Consider the following 11,135-nt stretch of genomic DNA (forward strand, 5'->3'; position numbering starts at 1 on the left):
TTTATAAATCCAAACCCACTCCATCCTCCTCCCTCCCTGTGACGTCTGTAGCACATGGCACCCTCATAGGTCAGTTCATATAAGGGTCTTTTCCTGTTCCATATTCTTTTTCTCCTCGTGGCATAAAAGTTCTCTCAGTAAAGCAGACAAGTTTCCTTCCAAGCGTCACACAAGCTTTCAGGAGATCAGTGAAAAGAAGGGGGAGGGGAAGGCTTAAAGTCCACTTTAGAATGCTGTAGAAAGGAGGGGGGAAGAAGGTCTGAATACATTTGTAATATGAGGGGAAAATGGAGGATACTCTTAATAATAATCCTTTGTATTTTCAATGCTGAGTTCATTACTTTAAAACAATATCTGATAAAAAAATCCTCAAGGAAAATAAGCAGTATTGATCATTCCCATACATACATATGCATAATGCGTATAAAACAAATAAACAGTATAAGGAATATAGAAAAGAGGAACATTTCAGTGATTCCAATAATAAAAAGAATTAGCCTGATTTGAAAATAGGGATTTTAGAATCATCCACTACAACAGTATAAGCGGAGAAATCAGCAGGGACAGACGCGACCCCGTACTTTGATATTAGAGTTGGGGTGGACTTGTAAGGCCCCATGCACACGAGACGCTATTACAAACGCCTCTAATCTCACCTTTTCAAAGGCAAAAAACGGCGTTTAAAACGCCTGTTTTTGCCGCGAATTGCGCGGCGTTTTGCCGCGATTTGCGGCGTTTTACCGCGTTTGCGGCTGTCAGTGCTTATCTGAAAGACATTGTAGATCCTCCCAAAGTTTAAAACGCAAAAAAAAAAAAACGCTTCTGAACCCAAAATTTTGCGTCTGAAAAAACGGCCCTAAACCCAACTGCTTTAAAACGCCAAAAAACGTGATTGTGTGCATGGACACATAGGATAACATTAAATGAGTTCAGGGGCAGTAGAAAAAAATGCCCAAATGCCTCTGAACTCGAGTTTAGCAGCGTCTCGTGTGCATGGGGCCTAAGCCACTTTAGTGACCTTGCCCCTATCTTTTGATGGAGACAACCTCACGCTTCTTTTTCCAGGACTGTTGCCTGGAAAGGGCTTTGACCCACCAGTTTGGTTACTTATTTACAAATTTGCACTTTATTTCCCTTTTTTCCTTTATTTTCTGATTTATTTTCCTGCTTTTCTGTTTATTTGATCTTTTGGACTCTTTCTCCGTGCTCCAATTCCATTTTCGATAATGTACTCATATACCAGATTTTTGTGTCTCTGCTCCGATATTTTAATAGTTGTGCTCTGCCAAAGCTTGATGTCTACAGTCTCTCAGTCTAAATATTCAATTCTAACACATAGGGCCAGATTCACATAGAGATACGACGGTGTATCTCCTGATACGCCGTTGTATCTCTGAGTTTCGTCAGTCGTATCTATGCGACTGATTCATAGAATCAGGTTACGCATAGATATGCCTAAGATCCGACAGGTGTAACTGTAACCGTCGGATCTTAGGCTGCAATTCCAGGCCGGCCGCTAGGTGGCGTTTCGGTTTATTTACGCGACGAATATGCAAATGAGGAGATACGCCGATTCAGAAACGAACGATTGCCCGGCGCTTTTTTTTTTTACGTCGTTTGCATCTGGCTTTTTCCGGCGGATAGTTACCCCTGGGTCTATGAGGCGCAGCCAATGTTAAGTATGGCCGTCGTTCCCGCGTCGCGATTTAAAAATTTTACGTCGTTTGCGTAACTCGTCCGTGAATGGGGCTGGACGACATTTACGTTCGCGTTGAAACCAATGACGTCCTTACGACGTCATTTAGCGCAATGCACGCTGGGTAAATTTGCGGACGGCGCATGCGCTATTCGATCGGCGCGGGAACGCGCCTGATTTGAATAGTACACTTCCCCTAGCCGCGGAATTTGAATTCCACCGGGGGATTTACGATACGCCACCGCAAGTTTTGAGGTAAGTGCTTTGTGAATTACCCACTTGCCCCAAAAACTTGCGGTAGCGGATCTTAAATCACATAGGTTACGCGGATCTAAAGATCCGCTAACCTATGTGAATCTGGCCCATAATGTGCAAGGATTTACCGTATTTATCGGCGTATATCGCGCACTTTTTTGCCCTGAAAATCAGGGCAAAATCGTGGGTGCGCGATATACGCCGATACCCGCTTTCCCGCGTCAAGTTTTGAATACTGCGCCGACATATACCGAGCGCAGTACACTCGGGTATAGTCGGCCAGTCTCGGCTTCTTCCGCGGTCACGTCCTGGACGTACAGGACGTGAGCGCGACAGTTGCCGAGCCTGCCCGAGTGTACTGCGCTCGGTATATTCTGGCGCAGTATTCAAAACTCGGCGCGGGAAACAAGCGGGGAGGACGCGAGGACGCCGCAGAAGGACACCCGAAGCCGCAGAAGGATGCCGGACCCGCCGAAGAGGACACCCGAAGCCGCAGAAGGACGCCGGACCTGACGAGGCCGCCGCGCAAGACACCAAAACTGTAAGTACAAAAATAACTTTTTTTCCACAGGATTGGGGGTCACTTTAGGGGTGCGCGGTATACGCGGGAGCGCGTTATACCGCAATAAATACGGTAACTCTCCCCCTAAAAGAACTAAGGCTTTCCTATATTTTCATAAACAGAAACTTGATGTCCTGATGCTACAGGAAACCCATTTTTCAAAAGATTCTGCCCCTAAATACCTTAGTCCTCATTATCCACAATTCTATCTTTCGTCGGACACAGACAAAAAAAGAGGTGTAGCTATATCTTTCTCGCGTGCTGTACCCTTTACACCTACTTCCATAATAAGAGATGAAATGGGTAGATATGTAATGGCGGTGGGTCATATTATTGACCAACTGGTTTTGTTTGTATCATACTATGCTCCCAACTCTAATCAATTAGAATTATTCCATACTATGCTCACGCAATTGCTTCCACAGGTGCAGGGTCAACTAATATTAGGTGGGGACAGCAATTTACCTTTGGACCATATATTGGATAAATCATCTCCAAACAAACGACATTTAAAACATATACCCAAAAGCAGTATTAAACTAGCTTGGTTACTTCACGATAATAGTTTGATTGATGCCTGGCGGGAGGATAACCCTTCTGCCAGAGATTATACTCACTATTTGTTACATACCTGGTTACCAGAGTCTGATGCAGGGTAGCCTCTCTTACGGCTCTGATTCGCGAGCCACTGAATATGGGAACAGCGGACTCGGAGCACAGAGGGGTAGGAGTGCCGAGGGGGTGATGAGTAGCCGCAGATGGACGAATACCTCTTGATGGATAGATGCTGAACGCATGTGCTAGTTAATTGCACACACACGCATTACCTGTTACTGCACGTGTACAATTTATTTGCACAGAAACGCAGTCGCTGTTAATGCAACTGGGCTATTGAATTGCACAGAAACGCAGTCATTCTTACTGCGTGTGTGCTGTTTAATAGCAACTAAACGCAGTTGGTGTCACTGCGTGTGTGCTGTTAAATAGCACTTGAGCGCAGTCGCTATTACTGTGCGGGTGCTGTTTAATACCACCTAAACGCAGTTGGTGTCACTGCGTGTGCGCTGTTACATAGCACTTGAGCGCAGTCGCTCTTACTGTGTGGGTGCTGTTTAATACCACCTAAACGCAGTTGGTGTCACTGCGTGTGTGCTGTTACATAGCACTTGAGCGCAGTCGCTCTTACTGTGCGGGTGCTGTTTAATACCACCTGAACGCAGTTGGTGTGACTGCGACTATTTTGTTACATAGCACTTGAGCGCAGTCGCTCTTACTGTGCGGTTGCTGTTTAATACCACCTGAACGCAGTTGGTGTGACTGCGACTATTTTGTTACATAGCACTTGAGCGCAGTCGCTCTTACTGTGCGGGTGCTGTTTAATACCACCTGAACGCAGTTGGTGTGACTGCGACTATTTTGTTACATAGCACTTGAGCGCAGTTGCTCTTACTGTGCGGGTGCTGTTTAATACCACCTGAACGCAGTTGGTGTGACTGCGACTAATTTGTTACATAGCACTTGAGCGCAGTCGCTCTTATTGTGCGGGTGCTGTTTAATACCACCTAAACGCAGTTGGTGTGACTGCGACTATTTTGTTACATAGCACTTGAGCGCAGTCGCTCTTACTGTGCGGTTGCTGTTTAATACCACCTGAACGCAGTTGGTGTGACTGCGACTATTTTGTTACATAGCACTTGAGCGCAGTCGCTCTTACTGTGTGGTTGCTGTTTAATACCACCTGAACGCAGTTGGTGTGACTTTTTTTACTAGTAATGGCGGCGATCAGCGTTTTTTTTTCGGTACTGCGACATTATGTCGGACACTTTTGACACATTTTTGGGACCATTGGCATTTTTTTAGCGATCAGTGCAATAAAAATGCATTGGATTACTATAAAAATGCCACTGGCAGGGAAGGGGTTAAAACTAGGGGGCGGGGAAGGGGTTAAGTATGTTCCCTGGGTGTGTTCTAACTGTAGGGGGGTGGCCTCAGTAGGGGAAATGACTGATCGCTGTTCATACATTGTATGAACAGACGGTCAGGCATTTATCCCCCTGACAGGACCGGGAGCTGTGCGTTTACACACACAGCTCCCAGTCTTCGCTCTGTAACGAGCAATCGCGGGCAGGGCTGTCTCAATGAGAGGGCACACCTGGGCACTGCCCAGGGGCCCCAGCTGCATGGGGGGCCCCTGCACTTTCCCCAAAGCAGCTGGTCCTTGAGCCCACGCTCCCTCGAAATTGGGGGCCCCATGATGGCACTGAGAGTGATGGATACACAGGGGAGGCAGTCTGCCTCCTACCTACTTGATGTCTGTTTACCTGCACTGTCATCATTGTAGGGGCCCCAGAGCATTACTTCGCCCAGGGGCCCATGATGCTATTAAGACGGCCCTGATCGCAAGTGCCCGGCGGCGATCGCGCCCGCGAGTCAGGGACGTGCACCTCTGGCGGCGCGCACGTGCCCCTAGTGGCCGCTTTGAGAGCCGACGTAGAGCTACGGGCTCTCGCGCAGGGGAGCCGACCTGCCGCATAGAACTGCAACGGCTGGTCAGCAAGTAGTTAAACATTAAAAATGTAAACCTCCAATAAATAACATTCCTGGGGTGACTTCCCCATGCTTGTGAAGTGGTGTATCTGTACAATGTATACAACCTACTAATGGAACACTGACATTTATAATGGAAAAGGGTGTTTTATTTGCAGCAAAATGACAGTTCCCATTGGCTTTGTTCTTTATAACCTGAAGGGCTTGGCATTGATTTTGGGGGTGAAATCCACGCCCTTTTTTTGTTTTTGTTTTGGTATTTATATCTATATTGCCAGGATTCGACAATACATTACAGCCGCAAGCAGTTTTTTAAATGACAGTTTTTCCTTCAGAAATTTCATTTTGCTGTGGCACTGTTATAAACATGGGAAAGATGTGCTACTTTATCGGCATACTACGGGGACCCCCCAGGCACGATATTTAAAGTAGGGATGCACCGATACCTGTATTTAGGCCGATACTATGCATATTTGCGGGTATCGGTACTCGCGAAAATGCTCCGATACCCTAACCCGATACCGGAAGTGACGTTTACTGGACACAGCTTGGTCCCTGTGTGCAGTGCAGTGACACGGGAGATGCCGGTGTCCCAGCTAGTACAGTCAGGGGCGGGAGGGGGCTTCTCCACTTTCTCTGACCTGACCCTGGATGTCGACGCCCCCGGATGATCTGGCTGCAGAGAGGAAGCGTTTGCAGTGGGGGATGTCTGTGCTAGAGCCGGCCAGGTACTTCACAACGGTAAGGCATGTGCACAATGTAGCTTTTAAGGGAGGGGGGGAGAAGATGGGGGCAGTAGAGGAGGTGTGAGCACGAGTCAGAGCTGAGGAGAGGGTGGGTGAGGGATGAGAATACAGTGGAAAGGAGTGGTGGAGAAAAACTGGACCCATGCACTCTGCGTGTAATGGGCCCTGCACTCTGCGTGTATCGGGCCCTGCACTCTGCGTGTAATGGGACCTGCACTCTGCGTGTAACGGGACCTGCACTCTGCGTGTAACGGGACCTGCACTCTGCGTGTAACGGGACCTGCACTCTGCGTGTAATGGGCCCTGCACTCTGCGTGTAACGGGACCTGCACTCTGCGTGTAACGGGACCTGCACTCTGCGTGTAACGGGACCTGCACTCTGCGTGTAACGGGACCTGCACTCTGCGTGTAACGGGACCTGCACTCTGCGTGTAACGGGGACCTGCACTCTGCGTGTAACGGGCCCTGCACTCTGCGTGTAACGGGCCCTGCACTCTGCGTGTAATGGGCCTTGCACTCTGCGTGTAACGGGGACCTGCACTCTGCGTGTAACGGGCCCTGCACTCTGCGTGTAACGGGCCCTACACTCTGCGTGTAACAGGACCTGCACTCTGCGTGTAACGGGCCCTGCACTCTGCATGTAATGGTGCCTGAACCATGCACTCTGCATGTAACGGGCCCTGCACTCTGCGTGTAATGGACCCTGCACTCTGCGTGTAACGGGGACCTGCACTCTGCGTGTAATGGACCCTGCACTCTGCGTGTAACGGGGACCTGCACTCTGCGTGTAACGGGCCCTGCACTCTGCGTGTAACGGGCCCTGCACTCTGCGTGTAACGGGACCTGCACTCTGCGTGTAACGGGCCCTGCACTCTGCATGTAATGGTGCCTGAACCCTGCACTCTGCGTGTAATGGGCCCTGCACTCTGCGTGTAATGGACCCTGCACTCTGCGTGTAACGGGCCCTGCACTCTGCGTGTAATGGACCCTGCACTCTGCGTGTAACGGGGCCCTGCACTCTGCGTGTAACGGGCCCTGCACTCTGCGTGTAACGGGCCCTGCACTCTGCGTGTAACGGGCCCTGCACTCTGCGTGTAACGGGCCCTGCACTCTGCGTGTAATGGGCCTTGCACTCTGCGTGTCATGGGCCCTGCACTCTGCGTGTAACGGACCCTGCACTCTGCGTGTAACGGACCCTGCACTCTGCGTGTAACGGGACCTGCACTCTGCGTGTAACGGGCCCTGCACTCTGCGTGTAATGGACCCTGCACTCTGCGTGTAACGGGGACCTGCACTCTGCGTGTAACGGGCCCTGCACTCTGCGTGTAACGGGCCCTGCACTCTGCGTGTAACGGGACCTGCACTCTGCGTGTAACGGGCCCTGCACTCTGCATGTAATGGTGCCTGAACCATGCACTCTGCATGTAACGGGCCCTGCACTCTGCGTGTAATGGACCCTGCACTCTGCGTGTAACGGGCCCTGCACTCTGCGTGTAACGGGCCCTGCACTCTGCGTGTAACGGGCCCTGCACTCTGCGTGTAACGGGGACCTGCACTCTGCGTGTAACGGGCCCTGCACTCTGCGTGTAACGGGCCCTGCACTCTGCGTGTAATGGGGACCTGCACTCTGCGTGTAACGGGACCTGCACTCTGCGTGTAACGGGCCCTGCACTCTGCATGTAATGGTGCCTGAACCATGCACTCTGCATGTAACGGGCCCTGCACTCTGCGTGTAATGGACCCTGCACTCTGCGTGTAACGGGCCCTGCACTCTGCGTGTAACGGGCCCTGCACTCTGCGTGTAACGGGCCCTGCACTCTGCGTGTAATGGGCCTTGCCTTCTGCGTGTAATGGGCCTTGCACTCTGCGTGTAACGGACCCTGCACTCTGCGTGTAACGGACCCTGCACTCTGCGTGTAACGGGACCTGCACTCTGCGTGTAACGGGACCTGCACTCTGCGTGTAACGGGACCTGCACTCTGCGTGTAACGGGACCTGCACTCTGCGTGTAACGGGACCTGCACTCTGCGTGTAACGGGCCCTGCACTCTGCGTGTAATGGACCCTGCACTCTGCGTGTAACGGGCCCTGCACTCTGCGTGTAATGGGCCCTGCACTCTGCGTGTAACGGGCCCTGCACTCTGCATGTAACGGGCCCTGCACTCTGCATGTAACGGGCCTTGCACTCTGCGTGTAATGGGCCCTGCACTCTGCGTGTAACGGGCCCTGCACTCTGCGTGTAACGGGCCCTGCACTCTGCGTGTAACGGGCCCTGCACTCTGCGTGTAACGGGACCTGCACTCTGCGTGTAATGGGCCCTGCACTCTGCGTGTAATGGTACCTGAACCCTGCCCTCCTAACCCCCTTGTACTGTGCCCTTCGTGTGTTGCATCCTCATTCCCTCCACCAGCTGTCACCTATGTTCCCATGTCTCCCAATGACCCTCACACCCCCACCATCTTCCCCCCTAGTGATCACAGCCTTTTCCATCCCAACTCTCCCACCCCACAATCCCTATTTTCACCCCTCACTCAACTACCCCCCCCCCCCCCGTGCCCTCACCCAACTTCCTAACAGCCTTCCTGCTCCCAACTCCTGCTCTTCCTAGGCGATAGGTATCGGTAATTAGTATTGGCGAGTACATGATGTCAAGTATCGGCACTCATACTCGGTGTAAAATAAAGTGGCATCGGTGCATCCCTAATTTAAGGGAATATTTCATTTTTATTGTTTCACTTTAAGCATTATTCAAATCACTGCTCCCGAAAAACCAACAGTTATTAAATCTTTATTTTTTTTTGCATTGATACATGCAGGACCCGGGTCCTCAAACACTTTTCTTATGGCATAGACTTTAACGGTGTTCGTACAAATTTTTTGCCTGTTCCCATGTTCTGCTGCAAACCGGGGGGGGGGGGGGGGGGGGCTCATCCCTACCCGGGGGCATCTGACTGCCAGGTTGTGTGAGGGCCTATGCAGAAGTAAGAGGGAAGTTTGCAGTCCAACCAGAAGTGACAGTTCTGCCGGTGGAAGAACCTGTCATGGTCGGAGGTAAAGGGGGAGCTGCCGCCACTAAGGGACCAGCCACCATTACCAGGGGCCACAGTGAGTTACTGAAGCAAGTTTCGGAGCTGTATTCTTACTGAAGGGCACAGTGAAGAATCGGGAAACTTCAGGTGGTGATCAAGTGGACATGTATCAATGCAAAAAAAGTTTTTAAAAAACTGCAGTTTAAGAGTATGTCCCCTTTAAGAGCCCAGACGGTGGCTCGCTGGCGACCCGGTCCTCTTCTCAGTGACCGTCGCAGCGGGAACAGCGGACCCGATCACGACCGGTGTCCCGCGATCGGGTAACAGAGAGGAAGAACGGGGAGAGGTTAATGTAAACAAACATTTACCTGTTCTTCCTAGTGTGCCTGTCACTGATCGTCTGTTCCCTGTGTTAGGGAACGACGATCAGTGATGTCACACGCCAAGCCACGCCCCCCCCCCCCCTCACAGTAAGAACACTACCTTAGGGCACACTTAACCCCTACAGCTCCCCCTCCTGGTTAAACCCTTCACTGCTAGTGTCATTTTTATAGCACTGTTCGCTGTAAAAATGACAATGGTCCCAAAATAGTGTCAAAAGTGTCCGATGTGTCCGCCATAATGTCGCAGTCAAGATAAAAAGCGCTGATCGCCGCCATCACTAGAAAAAAAATATTAATAAAAATATCCCCTATTTAGTAGACGCTATAAATTCTGCGCAAACCAATCAATGAACGTTTTTTTTTTTTATCAAAAATATGTAGAATACGTATCGGCCTAAACTGAGGAACAAAATGTTTTTTTATATCTTTTTTTGGGGGATATTTATTATAGCAAAAAGTAAAAAATATTGCATTTTTTTCAAAATTGTCGCTCTATTTTTGTTTATAGCAAAAAAAATAAAAACCGCAGAGGTGATCAAATACCACCAAAAGAAATCTCTATTTGTGGGGAAAAAAAGGACGCCAATTTTGTTTGGGAGCCACGTCACACGACCGCGCAATCGTCAGTTAAAGCGATGTGGTGCCAAATCACAAAAAGGGGCCAGGTCATTTACCTGCATAATGGTCCGGGTCTTAAGTGGTTAAAGGGAGATTTTTTTTTTAAATGACATAATATATATATATATAAAAGTGACTGTATACGTGAGCAGCGCCCGCATATGAAAACGGTGGTAAAACCAAACATGTGAGGTATCGCTGCGAGAGTGAGAGCAATAACACTAGCCCTAGACCTTCTCTGTAACTCAAAACATGCAACCTTTAGAATTTTTGAAACGTCGCCCATGGAGATTTTTAAGGGTAAATGTTTGACGCCATTCCACGAGCGGGCGCAATTTTGAAGCGTGACACATTGGGTATCAAATTACTCGGCGTAACATTATCTTTCACAATATATAAAAAAAAAAAATTGGGCTAACTTTACTGTTGTCTTATTTTTTTATTAAGAAAAGTTAATTGTTTTCAAACAAAGCGCGCTTGTAAGACCGTTGCACAAATACGGTGTGACAAAAAGTATTGCAACAAACGCCATTTTATTCTCTAGGGCAGAGGTGTCAAACTCAATTTGCTTGTTGGCCTCATCAGCATTATGGTTGCCCTCAAAGGGCCGGTTGTATCAGAACCCCACCCCCCCTTACATTAGATGTCAACCACCCATCACTATCAGAAGTCGAGCATCAACCCCACTATCCCTTACATCAGTGCGACCCCATGCCTTGTGCTGCTGCCAGGAGGTCTGGATAGAGAAGTGTAGGATCTGGTGGAGAAGTCCTGTTCTCTCTGCTGCTGACTGCTGATACCAGGTGGGGGCAGAGACGAGGGGGGTGTGAGGGCCACACAAATAGACCTGGAGGGCAGGATTCGGCCAGAGGGCCTTGTGTTTGACACCTGTGCTCTAGGGCAGGGCTTGAAAATTCTGCTTGCCCGCTCGCCAAATGCGAGGGTAAATGCCTTTTTGGCAAGCACAGTAATAGAGCGGGTGGCTTGCAATGTGATCCCCGGGGATCGATTTGCATTCCACTTGTGCTCCAAGCCTCATTTTGAAGCCGATTTCCAGTTTCCGACTTCCGGCTTCTTCTTCGTCATCGCCATTACACTGGCAGCGCCGCTGAGGGGACAAGTGCAGGAGGGCTCCGCTCTCCACCGCTGAGGGAGACACCAGGAGAGGTTCGCTCTCCACCTCCTGAGGGAGACACCAGGAGAGGTTTGCTTTCCACCTCCTGAGGGAGACACCAGGAGAGGTTCGCTCTCCACCTCTGAGGGAGACACCAGGAGAGGTCCGCTCTACACCTCTGAGGGA

Source organism: Rana temporaria, chromosome 1, assembly GCF_905171775.1.
Source record: "Rana temporaria chromosome 1, aRanTem1.1, whole genome shotgun sequence".
In the NCBI taxonomy this organism is placed as follows: domain Eukaryota; kingdom Metazoa; phylum Chordata; class Amphibia; order Anura; family Ranidae; genus Rana; species Rana temporaria.